This window comes from Notechis scutatus, chromosome 1 (genome assembly GCF_049901735.1).
Source record: "Notechis scutatus isolate UNSWTSFEM ecotype Mainland chromosome 1, rNotScu1.2, whole genome shotgun sequence".
NCBI lineage: Eukaryota > Metazoa > Chordata > Lepidosauria > Squamata > Elapidae > Notechis > Notechis scutatus.
Window position 1 is genome coordinate 127440145 of NC_142009.1, and position 23743 is coordinate 127463887.

The window sequence follows — 23743 nt, forward strand, 5'->3', positions numbered from 1 at the left end:
GGTGTTTGCAAAAGGCTTCTTCTCATTCAGATAATACAAATGTAGCCCACCCAGTGCTCTCCAAATGGCTTGCCTCTACAGTATCAGCAGTCCCATCAGAATGATCAATAGGAAATCATTGTGGGAGTTGTAGTCCATATTAATGTCTGGAAGGCACCATGTTGTCTGTCCCTGTCTTGAACCACAATTAGTTATAGCCTCCGAATGGAAGGGAACAAAGAGCAAAAATTGGCAAAAGCCATCAGGCATTTTCCTAGAAAAAACAACAACAAAATTAATTGATCTGGTGCCTGACTGCCTCCAATTAATTTCAAAGACCAGAGACCGTCCAGGTGGATTGCATCCAGAAGTATCTTGTTGCACAACCTTGTATTTCTTTCAATGGGTTTGCAGAGAAGACGTTCCAGACAATTGTGCTAACAAGTCCTGTTTCTTCCCCCAGTTTGCCTGGATGAGAGCTTTGGGTCTTAATTCAGTAACAAAGAACATGTGTTGTCCCAGATTTAAAGTAAAAGTAAATTCCACAATTAAATAAAAAAATCAGCTGATCTTAAAATTAAGTAACATTTTCACCAAAGCCCTATGTTTAAATAAAATAACCCTTAAGGTAATTGTAAACAGTAAACAATCAGACAGAAAATACAGGCAGTAATTTGTATTTAAATTGTATGATTTTCCAGGCCAGTGCTTCCTCTTTTCAAAAAAAAGAAAAATGTTCTTTTACTGGTGTTGTCTTCCTTATGCTTAATGTCAAAACATTGCCATCTATTGCCATTAGAATTAGCCACACTTTGATGAAGTTTTCCTTTGCTTATGGCATGGCTGAATATGGTTTCTGTAACTGACATGTTGTCTCTTAAAAGCAGTCAGTATTTCAAATAATGATCTATATATGTAAAATAACAGTTTGTGAAAATAAAGCCAGAATACATCTGAGAGTGGCAGAATCTAAAGAACTAGGCATCGGATTCCTTCTTCAGTATTGGGGATAGGCACTCTGGGAGTCCAGATCTAACTGGACTATAATTATCAGCAACTTTCACCATCAGCCATTGGTGGAAAGGAAGACCAGACCCATCAGAAATGTCAGTGATTGCCCAATTTTGTGTTTACTCTTATGTGGTTTTATAGTTTGGTTCACAATTTTTTATCCACTGAGAAATCTTGATCGGTATTTCAGTGCTGGTATATGACCGTAATAAAGATTTGATCTGATTGTTATCTGAAATAAATGAATATTTTAAATTATTAATAGACTCTTTCACAATTATCAATTTTACCCTCTTCACAGTTCCTTTTAAAGAAAACCCTAAGGTTGATTAAATATTTCAGATAATCAGTATTATAATGGCACTACTACTACTACTACTACTACTACTACTACTACTACTACACACACACACACACACACACTATAGTTGGCTAGTCTCTGAAAATGTAGTTCCATATACATACAGTATATACATGGTAGAACATATGCAGAATTGTTCTTGCAGAGAGCAGCCAACTATGCAGATAGAGAGGTCTTCAAGATGATCAATTTTTCTACCTCCCAACCTCACTTAATCCACTGGAGATTGATCCAGGTATATTGTCTACTACAGATGTATTCAGATATAAAGACACAATAAACCTGGGCATATCTTAATTATTTTGAACCTAGAACCATCAGACAATCTTCTTTTGATCCAATAACTGAATATAGATGAGCGTACTAGTCAAACAATGCTCATATTTATATTGACCAATACATTACTTCTTTGTCCTACCCTCTCAGGTTCTGCTCACTCTCATACCCATCTTAAATTTTAAAAAATGCTATTATTCTTTCTGTCTTGTGCACCATATATTTTGGCATAGGTGTTTAATTAATTTAATTTAATTTAATTTAATTGAACATCTGTCAATAATGGCACAAAGCAGCCTAATGACACAGTAAAGGAAATTTGCACAAGAGGAGACTGATCATACACACACACACACACACACACACACATGAACACACATACCTAAATGCATTAAAAACCTTCAGGAGCTTCCATGCTTTTGTATTGTATGCAAATATAGATGGTGGACACCTTAGAGAACAAGAGAACTTTTCCTGTGACTGACACTTGAATTCTAGAAGTTCGGCAAGTTGAAGTCTTAAAGATGCCAAGGTTGAGAAACATGTCTATACAGGTAATCCTTAACTTATGACCACAATTAAGCCCAAAATATCTGTTGGTAAGCAAGGCAGTTGTTAAGTGAGTTTTGCCCCATTTTACCACCATTGTTAAATGAATCAAGTGGTCATTGAGTGAACCTGGCTTCCCCCATTGACTTTGCTTGTTGGAAACTGGCTGGGAAGGTTACAAATGGAGATCACATGATTCCAAGACAGTGCAACTGTCATACATGCATTCCAGTTGCCAAGCGCCTGAATTTTGATCACATGACCAGGGGGATGCTGCAACAGTTGTAAGTGTGAAAACCAGTCATAAATCCCTGTTTTGAATGTCAGTGTTACCTTGGATGGTCAATGAATGAATGATTGTAAGTTGAAGATTATCTGTATATAGGTCAGTGGGTGTGGTCTTTGTAAATCTGAACTGAAATAACTGCAAATTTTGGATTCCAAACATGAATTACTTGCCCATGACAATTTCTTTCTGCTAAATATCCTAAGGAAAACATTGCCCCCTAGTTTATAAATTGTAAAATGCTTTTTGGATACATTAATATAAAACTATAATTAATCACTAGGATATTGGTTTTTTAAAAAAATAAATAAATTCCCCAGCATTTAACTTGTTGTTTAGACCAATGCTATAAATCTTCCCATTTCCAAAAAAAATAAAAATAAAAATGCAATTCCACAGAATAAAACATTTTAACAATGAATCCTCCATTTAGTTTACAGCCATTTAATCTAACATCCTTTTTCTAATTTTAGTTGCTGTTAATATAAACAAGGATTGTAGGGCCGGGGAAAGGTTGATGTTCCTAGCAATAGACCAAATTCCATTGCAATGTATGTCCTTTGGGTAATGATGTCATTTGTATTATGACATCGCTGAACAAATGCCACAATATGTTTCACCTCCATTATATCACTTTTATTTATCAGGTTAGGGGCAATAATGGAGACCTCCTGCTACTCTAATGAGTCTATTAAGCTACAGGGTAATAATTAAACAATGTCACCAGGGGTGGGATTCTACCAGTTCACACCTATTCGTTAGAACCGGTTGTTAACATTCTAAGCAGTTTGGAGAGCCAGTTGTTAGAAGAAATTACTGGCCTAATCCTGTAAGGAAGGCAGGAAGGAAACATTCTGGTGTTGCTTACAGAAACTGCCTCTCTGTTAACCCTTTTTACATTCTTGGCAGGACTAGAATTCCTGTCTCAGGAATTTCTCTGGAATTTTTCCCCCCTCCTTTGCTGGTACTTTGCTTGTGTGGAGTGACCATTCAAAGTTACAGTGGCACTGATAAAAGTGACTTATGACCCTTTTTCACACTTACGACTGTTGCAGCATCCCCACAGTCATGAGAGGCCAGGCGAGGAGATGCGTGCCTCGATGTGAATGATATTGAGTTGGCCACACCCAGCCAATAACATGACCACCAAGCCACGCCCACAGAACTGGTTGTTAAAAAATTTGAATCCCACCCCTGAATGTCATCTGGAAATACACCATCTTTGTAACATCACTTGATTTCTGGGATGAGGTTTCCCCCAAAATTCAAAGGGGTTCCCACCCCTAAGGGCCTTAAAGACCAGCCCTTTGTAGAAAATGACTGATGCCTGTTTCTTCTATTTTGTTCCCCTCTGGATTTATTTTATTTTCATTGTTTCCTTTGTCTGGCATTCTTTTGGTATTTGTTGTATGGATCTCTGTTGTTGTTGTTTTTATAAATAGTTTAACAATTGTAAATCACCCAGAGACATTGGAAGTTGGGCGGACTATATATTTAATAAGTCATTATTATTAAAACAAGATTTCACTGTATATCACATCGTCCAGAAGAAAGCAAATCTTACCAGTAGAGTTTCCCAGTTATTCTGATATTAATAAGAAGGTTATACATCCAAACTGTGGATTGCTTGCTGAGCGAAGCAGACTATATTGGCTTGTTAAATAAAGCACAGATTAAAAAAACAACTGGATTTAGCACAGGTTGGAGGGACACAGATTTTGATCCATACTCTCTGGAATAGCCTGTGTAGCAGGATATGTTTTTAGTTTTTCCATAAACAACTCAGAAGTAGAGGCTGTGTTTTCTTTTCTGTGTAAATATAAACAGTAGAGCATGGGGTGCCTTCTGGGTGAAGGAGGCTGTTGGAAGCCTAATACAGGCCCAAACCTGCCTACTCTGGCCTTCACAAGGCCTCCCTCACCCCTAATTGTTTGTGTGTCCCATGCTCCACTTTTTGTGCCTTAGATCCCAACAAGCCTTTTCTCACTCTCACCAGGTCCTCCCAAGACTTTCTTCTTTGTGGGGTCGCATGGTACATTTCCGAAAGCGGCCACCATTTTATCCTGCCCACAAAATGATGGCCATAGTTGAGTTGCCATTGCATGTCTTGGGGTATAATTGCCTCATTTTGCTGCCTTAACCAGCTCTACACAGTGCTGCAGAAGCTTCCTGTAGAATTCAGAAGCCTCTGCAACACAGTGGAGCCCTAAGGCAGCAAAATGAAGCAGTTTGTCCGATGGCCACCTTCCTTGCAGTTGATAAATTACTAACCTGGTTGTTACATCAATCTGGCTCCCGGTTGACTTTGCTTGTCAGAAGGTTGCTAAAGGTGATCACATGACCCCAGGACACTGGAACCATCCTAAATACATGCCAGTTGCCAAGCATCCAAATTTTGATTATGTGACAATGGGGATGCTGCAATGGTTGTGTGAAAAATTGTCATAAGTCATATTTTTTAGTACCATTGTAACTTCAAAGGGTCACTAAAAGGATAGTTGTAAGTCAAGGACTACCTGTATGACTCAGAGATCTAGGGAATGAAACTTGTTGCTGTGTGTAAATCGTCCAAGTTACAATTAGTGTCCTAGACCTAGTTCATGTGCTAAGAGAGTAACATGTGAGTTAAGACATTAACTTTTTTGTATGCTTCTGGATGCATAAGGGTATAAAATAAACTGGTGAATCTTCACACCGCTATTGATGTGTAAGATTAAACTGCCAGCATCTTTGGACCATCCCAGAAGAAAATGCTTATATTGAAGACATTTATTGTTGTAAAAAGCTGCATCTGGTAAATTAATTTAACCAAGAATGACATCACTGAAATTTCTATGTTTTTCAAAAGGGTTTCTAAGGAAATAGTTAAAGCAGGGGAAAATGCATGCAAAAGTTCTTCATGTTAGGATAAGCACAAAATTAATGTCTGTAGTGAAATGGGCCTATTACTTTTGATCTGTGTTTCCTTAAATGGTAGCCATTTCAATTTCAGCTGCCTGTTTTCAAAGGAAGATAGTAACCAGATATCTCCTGAATTGGCCAGTAAACTGTTCATCTGCCATTTACCTCAACCAATTGTTTGAAATCTGACATCTCTAGAGGAAAAATTGCTATGATTCATACAACAATAACAAGATGGACATTTATCAACATTCATTTCAAGAACTTCTCTGGTCTTTGTTTCTGCCTATATAGAGTTCAGCATATGGTCAGCAGACAAGGTAGGATCAAGGAAGTATCTTTGGAGAATGAACGGTCTACTATTTGTGACTGGCTGCTTTAGCAAAAAAAAAAACCAACAATCCTTAAACAGGCTTTACATGAGCTGATTACCTTCAAAATCCTATTTTATTTAGTTTCAGGTTGAAAATTTACCTTCATAGTTCTTAATACATAACACAGCCCTACCGAATCCTCTTCCATCTAGATGAGTCTGACTTCAGGCTCCATGATTTCCAGTTACAAGTTATATTGACTGTAGGCTGCACAAGTTAAAATCCAGTGTTTATGGTGAGTTCTAAGCTATATTCAGTGATATTCAGAATTCATGCAGAAACTGACTCTAACTTTGATTATGTGTCCAGCAAATGGGAAACTTCTTATTCTGATGTCAATAGGATCACTAATATTTCCAAATTTGCCTGTCTATGTACTCATTAAATTCATTGAGGCAAGGATAGGACATTACCCACTGTTCACATGTTGACAAGGTATATGTCAACTCATGTGGTCTCCACAGAATGTATACAAGGGATATTGTACAGGTAAAGTTGTATAGGCATGGAGGAATTGAAACACCATGACAATCTGTATTACTGAGGGGAAAAATCAGATCCATGTCCCATCCATGTGCTTTCAATCTTATAGTAATGATATTTATCCATTGTGAATGATCCTTTTTATAGCCTTTGATATGTACATCATTGACTACTGTATCTGAAGCATATTGGTTCCTTTCCCATCACTACCATGAATTAAAAAGCCTTAGTAGCCATTATGTTATGATACTTAACTATTATGACTGTAAAATAATAGGTGGTATGTATTTTGTTTCTGTTTTCAAAGAAAATAACTGAATCTTTAAAACAACACAAACAATTAAGACAAAGAAAAGGATGGTTAAATCTACAAAAAGCTATCACAAATAACTCATTAGAATATATGATGCAGTTTACTGTTGAACTGTGACATCCCTGGTGCTATCTGAGCTTCGTTGTTTGCAAGAAAGCAAATGTCTGCAAGCAAACAACCAAACTCAGAGAACACCAAAACTATCACTAGATGGCAGAAAATGCTTAGAACTAGAATTAGAGCTTGATTTATGTTTTTTTTCCTAAATTCCAGTCACTCACATGAATTAAAAATAAAATGCCATAAACTTAACTGGAAGTAAATCTAGTTGAACTCAGTGGAATTGGCTTTTAAGAAGACCTAATGTTTATTCTAAAGCATAGTAAGCAGTTTTTATCAAGTCTAATCATGTACTTTAAGCATCTAAACAATATGCTTTTAATTATATTTAATACAATAGTCTTTATTATCACTTCATCTTGTATAGTACAGATGTACTAGTATCTTGAGCTATTGCTATTTTCAGTGCTGGCAAATCCAACATTAGTCTATCATGCATGTATTACTGATAATAGCTTAAAAGTTTTATTATGTAACATCTTTATGCCACCTCTACTGGACTTTTCTGATCTTTATTTTTTTAAAAAATAATTAACATTACTGAATTTAAATACATTTTGGCAACCACATTCGTTCCTCCCCAAAAGAAAAGCGAAAAGGAGAAACTGAGCAGCCCTCCTCCATTTATTTGTCTGGTTTAATCCAATCCTCCAAGCACCTCAGTCTGTTGGTGTCCCTTCTGGAAAAAGCCAAGCTGAATACCAAATTGCCAATGAAAAAATGACATGACCTTGTACTTACGTATGAAAGGGGAAAAAAAGAATTTTTTTCAAGTAAATAATTAAAAATCCAGAAGGATGTGTAAAACTTCCAAAGTGGAACTGCACAGATTGATGGCTGGTGGGAAAAATAAAATTCAGTCCATTCTACTTCTACCATGTCAAAGAGGCAACATGCCAAAATGGACTGAAACACCATGTTACACGCATGGATGGATAATTTCTCCTCTCCGTAGCAATGATACTAACAGACTTAAGATGATGGGCCAATTTTGCTTGATGCAAATCCAAAACCATACTAAGAGAAAATCAGAGAAGCTGAATTGCTAACGTGTGTCCAGACTTTTATACTTTATGTCACCACCTGCCCGAGCTTCTGACCCGAAATGTCATTTCTCAGTGCTGATTTATTTAGATAACTGTTTAAAAAGAGCTTTGGGAAAAGTACATTGTCTTAATTTTGTTGTCTACTAGCAGTGGTTGAAGCACAATTCCATGAAACAAATCCCCTCCTAGATGTGTGTTAACACTGAATGCATGTACAAATGAGCAGACTTGGATTAAATTGTCAAAACCACCATCTTGACTTCTTTTTTAATTTTGTTCTCCCAAACATTGTTGCCTCAAGAATTTTTTTTTAAAAAAAGAACATTATTTATTCAATCTTGATTACTTTGTTTTAATTATTTAAAAAAATCTGAAAGAACCAATAAGTAAACCAGAATATTCTCAAATCAATATAACTTGGATTCCTATCCTATTCATATCCATATATGAATCAGATGCTCGTGCCTAAAGTATAAAATGCCTACACATGAGATATTAATAGCAAATTGACAACAGTATCTTATTTTATATTGGATACCTTTGGAAATTGATTTGACATTTGAAATTTGAGGTATTTATAGCAGTGGTTACAAAAGGTGCCATTAAGCATATAATCTGTCTATCTATCATTTATCAATCATCTCTCTCCCTCTGTCCCTCTCCTCCCCCCCAAATTAGTGACCTGCTTATTCAGTATGTTCTACCCAGCTCATTCAACAACCCAGCATATTTGTTTGGCACACACTTCCAAGCAAAGCACCATTTGCATTTCCTAAGACCATTTATAGGGTACATATAAGGCTGAGAGGCATTCTTGGAAATAAAGATGATCCTAAGGGTTGCCACTTTAAAGTTTTGTTGCACACCAACTTACTTGTTTTATTTTTGCTTAGTTCAACCAACTAAACTAATAAAACTAGAAGGGGCAGAAATGCTATTGTGTAGAAGCAACAGATTATTTCTATCTTAATTGGGTTAAAGTAAAATTGCACAGTGAAGTATTGCAATAGTATCAGTATGAAGCAAGCAATTGCCACTCTTTTAAATAAACAAAAATATTTGTACATTTGGTGCACTATGACTAGTAATGGTCCCATTTAATTGTTTATATATAGTTGGTATATAAAACCAACAAGCTAGTACAAAAATTTCTGTAGCCTAGAATAAAAATGCATGACTAGAAATATAAGGACAGAGAAAAATCCCTTCCCTAATCCTTTATCAATAGTACTTTAGATCTGATTTTGATTACCTGTAACATTCTAGTATTTAACAATTCTACAACAAATTTAACAATCCTAGTAGCATTTTCTTCCATGTCATTGCCATTTACAATACATAGTATCAGGTGGGGCTAGCGATGGAGAAGTGGTTGCATGGAATCACCTTATGATTTTCTTCTGGATACTAGCAAAAAATGCAACTCCCTCCTGGGAGGCTGAAACAGAAGTAGCTTAACAAACTGAGGTGTTTTCTTAAAAGCTGATCCAATAAATCAAGTGCATGCTTCCTGATTTAACTTAAGAGGAGAACAAAGGAAACCGAAACTGTATCTCTCTTTTGTTAATGACTTTTGATAATGCTGGGAATAAGTTCAGAACTTTATTTAATCCCCCAAGGTCTTCTCCCTAATAAGTAATCAACCGCTGGAGATAATATAAAAACTAAAATTAATGGTGTCTACGGAAACACCATCATATCTGCCAAGTTCGTAGATTTAATAGTCTCAGGTGATAGTATCCATAGACATTTAGACTTAATTAGAGGAACTGAAAAACTTAGAGTGGCTTCCAGGAATAGCACACAAGTTAGCTGGCTAAATTAAAAAACCTAATCTCTTTTCCTGAAGCACTTGAGCAAGCGAAGGTAAATTCATTATTATTTATTTACCGCCCCTCCAAAACACAGAATCCAATCTTTCTTTAGCCTTCCCTACCATGAAACTACAAGGCAACCCCACCCCTGCAATTTTGGGATCCAATTCTGTGCTCCAGATACCAAGATGCTTTAGTCTAGTGTCTGAATCTTACAGTTTAGATTCAAGATAAGAATTGTAGGACTTTGCTTTATGGATTCCAAAGCTTCAGTGTACTTTTTTAAAAATGGAACAAGGAAACATGTTTACAAATTGTTCTGGTTTTCATTCTGCTTCTTGTATTGTTGTTTCTGCTTCCGCGATACCAGACAATAAAACAAAACAAATAGAAAGAACTGAATGAAATTTGCATACAAATTTGCTACGGCCCTTGCATAACTCCATATTCTAGTCCAGTGGTCTCCAAAACTGGCCAACCCTACAGCTTGTGGATTTCAACTCACAAAATTTCCCAAATAGCATGGCTGACTGAGCAATTGTGGGACTTGAGGTACACAAGCTTAAAGTGGACAAATTTGGAGACCTCTATTCTAGTCCACATGGAGCTTGACTATCAGTTGTCAGCAGCTATGTATCTGCACAGACCCTTGTACAGAAACAGAGTAAGAGTACAAAATTAAATACATAGATAATCTTGTTGGTTTAACCACCTGTCAAAACTTGCTTCTTCCCTGGCAGCCCCATCACACATAATGAGAGTGATTACTGGATTATAACATTGGTGGGATGCGATGAAAATGAAGCCAGGGGAATCCACCAATCCCTGCCTTTAATGTCCCTTACGTCCTGTAAACAAGGACAACCAGAATCATTCTTGAAGGAAGGTAGAGATCATCAGTGGAGTATAAAAGTTTATGTTAATAAAGTTTTTACCAAATTGGTGGACAAGTTTGGTACAAGGGATTGACCTAGATTGGATAATAAGTTGAGAAACAGTGACTTACATGATTGTTAAAGACAAATATAAAAAATAGGAAAAACGATTCACTACGAGCTAAGGTCTGTATTTTATGAAAGCATTTTGAGAGAGCAGCCCTCTGGAATGGGATGAATACATTTATATAACACAAGTAAAACAACAGAAAATCTTAATCCAAACTCAAATTGTTCGTGAATTATGGATGTAAAAGAGAGGTCTAGCAAAACAGTGGAAAATGTTGAAATGTTTTTGATATGTTATTCTAAAATTACTCTGGGAAACACTGATTGGCGAGTCCCAGAAAAGGAGGTAGCAATTGGAAGGTAGCAATGTCTATCACAAAATGAGTTTTTGTATTGTGTCTCCTTGGGGAAAATGTATCAAGTGTAAGCTTGCAATTTTTTTAAAAAAACAACAATTAGCAGCCAAGCAAATCTGACGCAGCCTACTGTTTTGGGAACAGTTTACTTCCCTTTAGACCCTTTTGAAAAAGATCCAAGTCCTTTTGGAAAGAGTCTGCTCCTCCAAAGAAGGCAGTTGGGTATGTTTTTCAGATTTTGTCCAAAATGGATGCTCACTGCAATGCTAAGTCATGGGAACCCCAATCCCACTGTTATGAGAAACAGTCTCTTGCAGAAGTTATTTTTCTTCATTCATGCCAGTAGAAATTAAATTATTTTTAAGAATCCTAATCTGTTTTTATTTCTTCAAAGAGTCAAAACAAATTTTTGAGTTAATTAAACAATGGGAAAATGCAGGATAATAATACATTTAGTAGGATAATAAAAATTGATGGCCAGCTTTTAAATTTCATGGACCTTTCTTTTAGATGAGATGCAAGCCAATTTTTGTCCAAACGGTACTCCAGTGAAATCTTACATTTCTAGAGACATTGTCCCAGTATTAATGTTCACAGTGGAGAATCTTTTGATTTTTGGTGATTTTGTGAACATTCAATGTACTTGCATTGGCAATACTACCAAAAGCCAGAATGCCAAAAGCTTATGTTATTTATTTATCTCTCAAGATGGCTGTATTTTGGGGGGCTCCCTAAACAGGCCCTATCCTGTAGGATCACCAGTGATTTCCAGAACAAAGGTTGTGAATCATTATTTTAGAAATGATTTCTTAACATTTTAACTTGTTACCTCTAGATGAGATGGGCAGAGCATATGTAAATTTAGTAAGTAAATAAAGAAAAATAAAACCAAGTCACTAAACGTTAACCTCCACATCAAACTATACAAATCACCAAACTGCCAGTTATCTGCAGTCTGTTTCCATAAATGGTATTTTATGCTTCATTGATAAATTTCTTGGATTTAACATACATTAAAACTGTAGACAAATTCATTGGGAAAAATATGTTTATTTTATTGTGCTTTCCTCAGCATTCTAGACACAAAAAGCTTCCAAGTATGTAATTGTAGGCATCTGTTGTGTTTTAAATCCAATCTGTCTAAATAGTCAAGCTGTCATGGCAGCAGCTCTCAAAACAATGGCAATCATGCAGGTTTCCTGTATCTTTATTTGGGGACTAAACAAAGTTGATTTGAGGATGTACCTAAATCTCCTCCCTGGAAGCATCTTTTCTGAATTTGCCTATCAAATTCAGCTGGTATCTCGTGACAAGTATGGAGTCTTTCCAGATTTTTTTTTCATGTGCAGAAGGGCAGCCTGATATTCAACCTGGCTCAAGTGAATCCTGATTTAAATTCAGATGATATGTGATTTTCTTTCTTTTTCTTAAAAAAGGCTATAGCTATGAACAAACCGACTACTACTGTATCTAGCTAAAGTCATGGAGACCCATAATATCTGCAGATTACCCACTCTGTCTGTGGAAATAGATTTATTTCCAAAATACCAAGCATGATAGATAGGCTTCTCCTCTCCTGCCTGCTTTTGGAATGAAAGATCCTAGGTTTTGTTGTAGCTATCCTTCAATACTCCATATACATTGGTGTTGAGGTTTTCTTCCTTTCTGAGGAGCTCTGAGTAATAATATTGCAAAGCAGGCAGCTGGAGTTCTAGCAGCAGAAGAGAGATGCCAAATCCAACCAAGCATAGCTTAAAGCCTTAGCAGCAGTAATGCTGGAAACTGTAGGTCTGTAACACCAGAGAACTAGCCAAGTATTGTCTAGCAAAATTATTTCAGATGCTTATGGGGATTGCTGAACATTCTCCTGCTGTCGGATACTGTGTGGGCTGTTGCAGTGAATTTGCAGAATGGATAAAATTGCCTGGATCCAGAATGACAGCTACTGCTATTGGTATATGGTTGTTTGAACTATCTGCTGTGTGAATTCTGGCTTTAATTGCCATGTACTGAAAACCCAAGTATGAATTGGGAGAATTTTCTGACTGAATATTTCCACACGTGGCTTTTGACTTTTTGTTGTTGTTGTTGCTCTAGTTGACACATGAGCAAAGGGGTTGGAAATTTTTCATTTTCGTTAGACACTAACAGTTCCAAGGGACAAAGCAATGAAGTCATGAGTGGGTCAATCTGGAGTTCTGGGATTTTCTGGGATTATTTCAATGCGGCAAGCCTTTCCATTGGGGGGGAAGCACGCAACATTTCTAGACTCTGCAAAAGTAAAGGCATTAGTAGCACATGAGCATATCATCCCCCGCTGTAAAGTTTTCAGAATGTGCTTCAATGATCAATCAATCACCCAGGAACTTCATTTTCCCTTTCCTTGGGATATTTTCAAAGCAAGGGGACAGACTATTTTTGTAAGAAAAAAGAAATCTGAGTGGGATTCCCACAAGAGGGTCACAATACAGTCCTGGCAATTAGTTTTATGAACCATCTACGTTACCATAAATCTTCTGAATTTTCCTTGACTTCTGCTGCTGGGAATCGGCAGAAACAGTAGGCATTATGTCCATAAATAGTTCACAGAAATATTTTTATGACTTATCTATTTTCTTTCTCCTCTGGGCCAAGAAAAAAACAGACCTGAAAAACAGATTTTTTTTCAGCAAAGCTATGTCCTTCCTGCCTACAGTGTTTTCTTTGGTTTACTGTTTTATTGAACTGTCATGGCTGTTGACTTCTTTAGGTTTTGCATTGAACTATCTTTAGTTGTTGTTGTTGTTGCTTTTGCAGCATTTTGGTCCCTCCCCTTTCTAATTATGATACAAATATTGCAAAAACTAACAGACACATTCTCTGTTCAACAATTATGTTATATCCATGCAAATGCCCTAAAACTTTGTCATAGGTTTCTCTATGAAGTACAGGTATTCCTCAACTTACAACCACAATTGAGCCCAAAATTTATGTTTGTTAAATGAGTTTTGCCCCATTTCACGACTTTTCTCCCCACATTTGTTAAGCGAATCACTGCAGTTGTTAAGTTAGTATCATGGTTGTTAGGTGAATCTGGCTTCCCCCTTGAGTTTGCTTGTCAGAAGATCATTAAAGGTGATTACATGACCCAGGGACACTGCAATCGTCATAAATGTGACTCAGTTGTCAAGCATCTGAATGTATATCACATGACCATGGGGATGCTGCAATGGTCATAAATGTGAAAAATGGTCATAAATCACTTTTTTTAGTGCTGTTGTAACTTTGAATGATTACTAAACAATCACTAAGCAAACTATTGTAAGTCGAGGACTATCTGTAGATAGTTGGGTCCTGAATGATTGATTCTAAAATTATAGGACTGCTGCAGGGTAAAATACTGTATATAATAGACGTGCACAGCCAGCAGCCCAGGGCTGAATATGGCCCTTAATCTGGTTCCCCTAGTTCTTCCAAAAACGATTGCCATGTTTTTGAATATGAAAAAGGGATAATTCTTTCATTTTTTTCCTTGTAATAAGTCAATGTCCAGGCTCTGATTTTTATGGAATGTATGACTTTGTAGCAAACCTCTACCACCAGGGCGATTTCAGAGTTCAATGTGTAGCCAATGGTGCAATTTTAAAAGTACTTACAAAGAAGTCCAACTGAATTCCACATGAAATTCTTCCAGAGTACATAATATTAATTGCCACTTCTTCAGTGATAATCAGAGCATAAATGGCACTATGGTAAAAGAACCCCTTTTTATGTTGGAATGCTCAGAATTCCATTCATTAGCAATAGATAATTCTGCAGAATTGTATGAGAATGTCTTGGAAAGTTAACAACTTATGAAAAATGCTAAAGATATTTGTTGCATTTTCAAGAATTCAAAGATTTTCACTTATGTTAACATTCTCAAGGATTTGGAATTCCTGACCTCAGGACATTGCTGAATTACAGCTTCTGCAGTCCAGACTGCCTAGCTAATAGGTATGTTGGAACTTATGGTTCAGTAAGGCACTGTCATTCATCCCTATTCTAACAGTAGATATATCAGATTTATAAAAATCCAGGTGATCATTGCATAACAGCCAAAAAATACACAAGAATCCAAATTTCTCATTTTATTCAGTGGTCGTTTGGATTGCTTCAGTCAGAGATTTATCTAATTGCAATCAAAAAGTAGCTTTTGGACAGATCACAAAATTGCAAATGGAAAAAGGAATAGAAATTGGGGTTCAAAGAGAGTGGCACTTAAGGTCACCTAGTGAATTCATTGTAGAGTCAAAATTCCCCATTCATCTTACACTATAATTACTGAAACAGTGTGCATATTACTCAACCCATTTTTTTTTCCAGAACGGCCTTGTGGTTGAGAAAAGATTTTGTAAGGGCTTGCAATAAGTGGTCATTAAATAGTTCTTCTTTGTTGAGGCAGATTCTGTTTTCACTGCCAGCCTCCAAACCAGCTGCCTCATTGCAGTCTTGGCTTTCCAAAAATCTCCATGGAGGAACTCCACCCTCTTCTTCTGACTCTGTGTCTGTGTCCCCATGCATTTGCTTCTTCTGCTGTTCCAATCTTTGTTTCTCCAACTCAGTCCCTCCCCTCAGTTGTGTTCTTTCACTTAGGTTGCATCATCTATCGGGAACTGAATGAGTGAGTCACTTCCACATGCAAAATCTCACCTAAAAACCGATTTTCTCTGATGGAAAGCATCTGAGAAGAAGATTGGATAGATATTTTTGCAGGCTGATTTGGAACATGCTTTCTTGGAAATAATAGATGCTGAGTTCAGGCTTAAATTAGAAAAACTCTATCTGGTTTTTTCGTTCGATGGGCAGCATTATTAACTGTTCAACAATGTTAATATTTTCCATTCCCAATGCAAGCACTGCTATTTCTTATAAGAACTCCCATTGAATTCCATATGATGTTCTTCCAGGCGAGGGAATATAGGATTTCTTCACCTTTAGCAGATCATTGGTTGCAGGAACCTTGGTGCTTTCTAAGTTTGGTTGTTTTCTTGCAGACACTTCATTACCCAAACTAGGTAGCCTCATCAGCACTGATGATGATGAAATGTCTACAAGTAAACAACCAAGCTCAGAGAGCACCAAGAACATTTTCAACCCTGAGCTACAAATATTCTTCTTTATTAGATCTTTGGTTCTCTGCTGAGTATATAGAAGCAAAGCTACATTTTCAGCAGACAAATAAGACATTTTATTACTATTAGTTTCAATAGGATAAGAAGACTTCATACTGTACAAGGCAACAACCATATTTTTCTCACTGCCATACACTTAGCAGAAGGTTATAGTTACTCCAGGCTAATGTACAATAGCTTCAAGTTTAAAAAAAGAAATGTGTTGAAATACTTTTTCTTGGATAAATGACCCAGGGTAAATGACTCAGACACCAAACATTTGGACCATGTCATGGCTGGAGATGGAGAAATTAAAGAAGTTTGTTTGTTTACTTTTAATGCAACTTATTAATATGGTTGCAGAGATATGATGAAGTAGTTTAGTAAGATTTGAACTGATTTTTATATGCCATAGATTTTAAAATTACTTCATATAGTTGTTATGGATAGTCAGGTTGGTGTAGTGGTTAAGGAATCAGGGTAGAAATCGGGAAACCATGAGTTCTAGCCCCACTTTAGGCAAAAAGTCAGCTGGCTGATCTTGGGCCAGTCACTTTCTCTCAGCCCTTGGAATGAGGTAATGGCAAACCACTTCTGAAAAACTTTGCCAAGAAAATGAGTACTGAACACAATTGAAGGAACTTTTTTTTTAAAAAAAATGTTGCACTTTTAATTATCTCTACAAAACTTTGGAAAATGAAACATTTTAGATTTGATGTGAATCACACTGGCAAATTAGAAAATGTGAACAGGATCTGTTTGAAGAGAACCGAACAATTTTTGCTTTAAACTGACCAGTGTGTCGTGTGATGAAGGCATACTACATTTTTGACTTCCAAAGGTATAATAAATTTTGTGTCTCCAACCTTTGAGAAACTAATTGGATTAGAAGGCTGCAAATAAATGTATAATTTACATATTCAATCGCTTTTGATCACATTAAATTAAATTAAATTAAATTAAAAATTAAATTAATTAGCAACAGAGTGGTCAATGTCTGGAATACTCTACCTGACTCTGTGGTTTTTTCCCCAAACCCCAAAAACTTTAACCTTACTGTCTACTATTGACCTCACCCCTTTCCTAAGTGGTCTGTAGGGGGCGTGCATAAGCGCACCAACGTGCCTACCGTCCCTGTCCTATTGTTTCTTTTTTTCCCCTTATATGTATCCATGTATTCATAACTATGTTTTACTTATACCTATTATCTTGTAAGTAATTGACAAATAAAAAAAAATAAAAAAATAAATTAACAAAACACTTTTTCTGGAAGATATTTAGATGTATTTAACCTTAATGTGAAGAACCAAACAGAATGCAATGGAAGGGCTTTGACATCACAAAAGAAATATAACTTGTATTCCATCAGACAAACAGTATGCAAACAAATCTTTCTTTTTTTTTTAGCTTCAAAATTTGACTGACAATTTCATGAGATGAGGTGATTATAGTTAAATGTTAATGTAATGCTTCATGAGTTTTGCCATTTGGGATCAATGTTTATTGCAACTACTATTATCCAAGCAAACCTGTTAAATTATGTGTTACATTCAAGATTATAAGATCAGAGAGAGCAAGAGGGTGGGGGAGAGAGAGAGAGAGAGAGAGAGAGCAACCTTAGAGATCTGAGGGACAAGAGGAAGAGAATTTAATATCCCTACCCCTAGAGAAACCCAGCATGGGTTTTAAAATATCTTGAAACAGCTGCCTTGGCTCTGAGTGGAAATTCACTATTGTGTTTGGTGTAATATAAAATTTTCTGTGTGATGGTTGCTACCAAAAAAGAGCATCTCTGAATGATGCAGCACGCTTGGACCACTGATTTAATGTATTGCCTCTCCAAGCTGTCATGGGGAAAATACGGTAATGCAACATTCCACTAAGGAAAATTTCAGGCAAAAGATAGCTGATAATTTGCTGACAAGGCACTTAATTAGCTTTTCCAAGCCAGAATGGTTTCGGAAAGCAAGTTTTTCTTTTTACGAAAAGCATAATAGTCAATTATGACAAACAGAATCCAGGTTTCCAAAATTATAATTCAAACGCTTGGCTCTCTCTGCTGCAGAGCTGTAATGAGTTACGTTACCAGAAGCCTGTAATTACCTTGGTGCCTGCCGGTACTGTCATAGCAGAATCTGTCCCCATTTCCATTACACTGGTCATTTTAAAAGTAATTTATGATGTAATTGCTTTTAAAAAGCACATTGGACTGGAGCTTGGGAGAAAAACAATATGAAATGAAGGAAACCATGTTGGTTTCCGTGTATGAACTCGGTATACCATACCTTTGAAGAACCAGATGAATTTCAGTATCAGGAAATAGTTTAAGTAGAAAAAGTAGCAAAATTAGTAAATAAGGGCCTCCCAGTTTTCAGTGTCAGCAACTAGCCACAGAATAACTACGGGTAGTCCTTGACCTACAGCCACAACTGAACTCAAAATTTCCCTCATTAAGCAAAACAGTTCTTTAATGTGTTTTACCCCATTTTATGACCTTTCTTACTATGTTAAGTTAGTAACATGGTTGTTAAGTGAACCTGGCTTCCCATTGATTTTGCTTGTCAGAAGGTCATAAAAGATGATCACTTGACTCTAGGACAGTGTAACTGTGTGTAAATATATACCATTGTAAAAAAAAAAAGTACTGTAATAAAATGGTTGCACTTTTTTTTTGATTGAGCATTTTTAACTCTACGTGCATTAGACCTTAGGTTTTATTATTGTATTTTAAACTGTGCACAGAAGTATGAGAATGTATTCAATCAAAACACATTTATAACACACTCTACAAACAACTAACCACCCACCCACCCACCCACCCACCCATACATACATACATACAAAAAGAAGGCTACCCACTCTCTTTATAATTTAATTTTATCCTTGGGTTATTGTTTCCCATGTAGGACAAAATCCTCAATCTAATTCCAGGGGGGAAAAATGATTCTTTCGCTGGGTTTTTGGCTCCAATTCAGGCCCAATCATGACACCTGCAATTAACATGGACAAAAATACCCAATTGAAATGAAAATGCTATAAAAAGTAGTTCACGCTGAAGGGAATATATTGTGTTGATGCAGAGGTTTGTGCACATGGATGGATGCTGAATTATTCAAAGCAGAAGAATATCTTGTGCAATGATCATGTCTATTTATTGCACAAGAAAATTAAATAATTAGGACATTTTATGCAAAATTCAATGAACAGCTCCAATGTTTTCATTTTCTATTGCCTGGCACACCATATTAAAGCCTCAGCCTGATCAGAAAACCAGGGAATGACTCTTTGAAACACAAATCAGACCAAATTGATGTGGCTAATAGAAACAGCACTGTTACAAAATAATGAGTTTTACAGGTACTCTTTTGTTCTTAGGAGCTCAGTAAAATGCTTTATTGGCTAAAGCAACTATTGACATTTAAGAGACTGACTTACAGCGGTCTTCTGCAAGCAAATGTTTTACATTTGCCACTGTGTGATTCCTGTGCTAATCAGAGCCTTATTGTGGACCAAGAAGGATAACTAATGTGTCTTTAGATAGATAGATAGATAGATAGATAGATAGATAGACTTACAAATCACAGTTATATGATGATGGATTGTGTCCCTAATTGCAAGGGGGTGGGGGAGAAATGCAATAAGAAATAAAAAAGACAAAGCCTTGTGACTTTTTTTTCTCTCTCCAAGATTTATTACATCTCTGAAAACCATATCCTCTATGAACTAATGAAGGCGATTTTTTTCTCTCCAGTCACTTTATTTTATTTATTTTATTTGTCAATTGCTTACAAGATAATAGGTACAAGTATAAACATGAGTAAGAATACAGGAAATAGGTACAAATAAATGGGGACAATAGGACAGGGATGGTAGGCACGATGGTGCACTTATGCATCCCCTTACAGACCTCTTAGGAATGGGATGAGGTCAATAGTGGATAGTTTGAGGTTGAAGGAGTGGAGGTTTGAGGATGTAACAACAGAGTCAGGTAGTGCATTCCAGGCATTGACCACTCTGTTGCTGAAGTCGTACTTTCTGCAATCGAGTTTGAAGTGGTTTGATTGAGTTTGTATCTGTTGTGTGCTCTTGTATTGTTGTGATTGAAGCTGAAGTAGTCATTGACTGGTAGGACATTGTAACAAATAATTTTGTGTGCTACACTTAAGTCTAACCATAGGCGGCATAGTTCAAGGTTGTCCAAGCCCAAAATCTCAAGCCTGGTGATATGGGGTATTCTGTAGCAAGCAGAGGAGTGTAATACTCTTCTTGTGAAATACTTCTGGACTCGCTCAATTGTATTAATGTCCGATATACAGTGCGGATTCCAGACTGAAGAGCTGTATTTGAGTATTGGTCTAGCAAAAGTTTTGTATGCTCTAGTTAGCAATTTGATATTTCCGGAGGAGAAGCTTCATAAGATTAGATTTACAACTCTTAATGCCTTTTTGGCAATGTTGCTACAGTGAGCTCTGGCGCTTATGTCATTTGATATGAGAACTCCAACGTCCTTGACAGAGTGAGGATCATCAACAAGGTCATATCTGCCTAGTTTGCATTTGGTGTACTAACTTTTTTTTTACCAATGTGTAGGACAGAGCATTTGTTGGTCGAGATTGGAATTGCCAATTGTTTGACCGTTCAGATCAAGGTCACTTTGAAGGACAGTAGCATCGTCGGTGGTGTTGAATAGTTTCACATCATCTGCAAAGAGGACACAGTTGCTTATAAGGTGATCGCAAAGGTCATTTATATAGAGTATAAAGAATGTGGGTCCTAGAACACTGCCTTGGGGGACACCGCTGTTAACTGGAGCAGGGTTTGATATAACGCTCCCTATTTTTACTATTTGTTGTTTGTTGACAGGAACGCAGTAATCCATTTATGAAGGGATCCGGAAATGCTGTAAGAGTTTAGTTTTAACAGTAATTCATCATGTACCATTGAATAAAAGGCTTTGCAGAAGTCTATGTAAATTGCATCTATAACTTTACCCTAGTCGAGTAGAGTAGTCCATATGTTTTTGCAGTGTAGGAGTTGAAGATTGCAAGACTATTACTTCCATTGTGTTGGTTGCAGCCCATTACAGCCCACCAACTCCATTCAGTTAAATTATTATTTTTTAAATGATGTTGGTATCTACCTGAGTGAAATATATAAATAGGTAGTCCTCACTTATTAGTGGTAATTGTAATCAGAATTACTATTGCTAGAAAAAGGGGTAGTAAAGGGCAATATCATGTGATCATGCCATGACAGCAATTCTATCAGTCCCGTTACTGTTGTGAGAGAATTATCACAGCTTGTTAAGAGAGAACTTCACATGACTGTACCTTTCAACTTCCTGATTGCTTCCCCATTTTCTTTGCTTGGGGAAAAACTGACAAATTGCAATCACATGATTGTGGGAGGCTATGATGGTTGGAAATCCAGACCACTTACTGAGCACCTGGATCATGATCACATGACTGCAGGGAAACTGTGACAGCCAGAATTTCGATGACTGGTCTTATGAACCGCTCATTCAGGGCAGTGAATGGTCACTGAAAGAGTGATTGTTAACCAAGGACCACTGTACTCTGATTTGGAAATTGCTTTTCTACCCAAGAAAAACAGAAGTTTTCATTGTGATTCTTCGTGGAATAAAAAATGAGAATGAGAAGTATTTCTTTCTTTAGATTTATGTGCTGCCCATCTGTTTAGAGGCACATTCTTAGATTCCAGAAGAGTATTGCAGTTGTGTGAGTCTGTTACGACAACCCAAAGCCCCAAAGGGTTGTTTTCAGTTTATTGCAGCACAAGTGCCTGTAAAGTGTAACCCATCTCCTCACTTATGGGCCTGATAAAGTGGACTGAAGTTTCATAGAAATGTCCAATTTCTTCATCTTTATGACTTTGTAGTCTTTGTTGCATATTTTCCAAAGTATTTTTCTTTATGAGGAGTTTAGTTCTCTCAGAAAACTGCTTTCACATCAACTTTTGCCTGAATAGAGCAAGTTTGATCCCCCTGGCTCAATACAACTTTTCTCTGTGCTGCCTCAAAACTCTGGAAATGTTTATTCCTGGTGTGCTCTTGTTTTTGTCTCTAAAGAGTTGCCATTTCACTGAAAATGGCCTTTCTTTGTGATCTTTTTCAAAAACAAGGCGGCAACAGAGCATTTGCAGAAGTACGCTTTTTACCCTTTGCATGATGCAGGTCTTCTGCCAAAAATGAAAATTTCTGGGCCACTGATGTATCTAATTGTCTGAGTTTGCTTTAATTCTTTTCTGTCTTACACAGCTGGAATAATTTTGATAAGCATTGAAATCAGGACAATTTTGTTAATATGTAAGTCTGCTTTAAATCAGTAAGACCTTTTCCAAGTGGATTGGACTGAACTGTAGCTCTTTAGCTATTTTAATGCATCCGAACCCCTATCTGCTGCATTGAAGTATCTTTCATTATTTATAGCATGATTTTCTTGGATAATTCATAGCAATTTATATAACACCTGAAATGTTGCTTGCTTATTAATGGGCTGATCTAGTCCACAGAGGTGTAATTCAGAACCTTAGCACTGACATGAGTATCCATTTTAAGGCCATATGTATACTGTTCTCTGGATTTGTTGGTTGCCAATTCCCACAAGGGCCAGCCATTATAATGACTCAGAAGGACGGAACAGCATCTGGAAATACACAAGTTCCTTAACCATGCCATATGATACTCAGATCTCTTTGAAGGAAATGTAATTGGAGCTGAGAAGAATCCAACTAGGTTTTAGAAGTATTCTATTAGGTTATAATGAGAGAATATGGATGCTGATAGTAAACAGTGTGTGTAAATAATGTACCAGATATATTGTTCAGGAGTAGACCACCATAGTTTTTTTTTCCTGGTACCTCTAAAGTCAATAAAACCACAAAGATTAAGTTAAGTGAAACTAACTCAATGAAAATTGATTTTTCTAAATGTCAAGTTGAAGCAGTCTCTTAAGACTATATCTTGTTCTGGGTTGCTATATTTGTCTTCTCTTGGTGAAACCACCTTAGGCTTTTTCTTTAGTGTGCTACAGATGTGATTCCTTTATCCAAAAATATGTTCTAGTTATTTTTAGTTTGTTCCAGCCCAGTTTTGTTTCCATGTCTGTTAATATTACCCTTCTTACTTATCTATTGCTCAATAGAGTCATTTTTAAGTAATAATAAATAAAACCCAAGTATAAACATAGCGCGTGAATTGATACTATTGAAATGGTTGGAGTGAGAAGAAATGCATTCACTGAGAATCTATTGCCGGTAGAGAGCGATGTCCTCACTTAATCAATCACTAATGCCCCTTTGATATGTCCTATTTGATAAAATAAGGAATGTACTTTTGTGTTGAAGCTGTGGTGAAAAGAGAAGTATCATGTAAAATGAAAAGCTGAATTCACAAGTGAAGGTTCATAACTTGATTACTGAAATATTGAGTCATAATTTCCATTTGATTAGTGCAACACTATTTTTTTTTTAAAAAATGCAATAAACAAGCACTGAAAGAAACAAGCTCCATCTCTTTTCAATAGAACAATCTTATGCCCTCAGCTGGCATGTCAGTGGATTTATGTGATCTCCCTACTGTGGTGTCAATTGGGCCTGCTATTTTTTTATTTTAATTCAAAAGGTTTGCATTCCTCTCAGGAGGCTGAGATCAATTGCCCTGGCAGTGGCTGCCTTGAAAGAAGAAAAAAATGAACCAAAAATATATCGGAAAAAATGATTTTTTTCAATCAATCCTCACGACAGACCAATAGTTACTAAGTGTAAAATATCAAGAAAA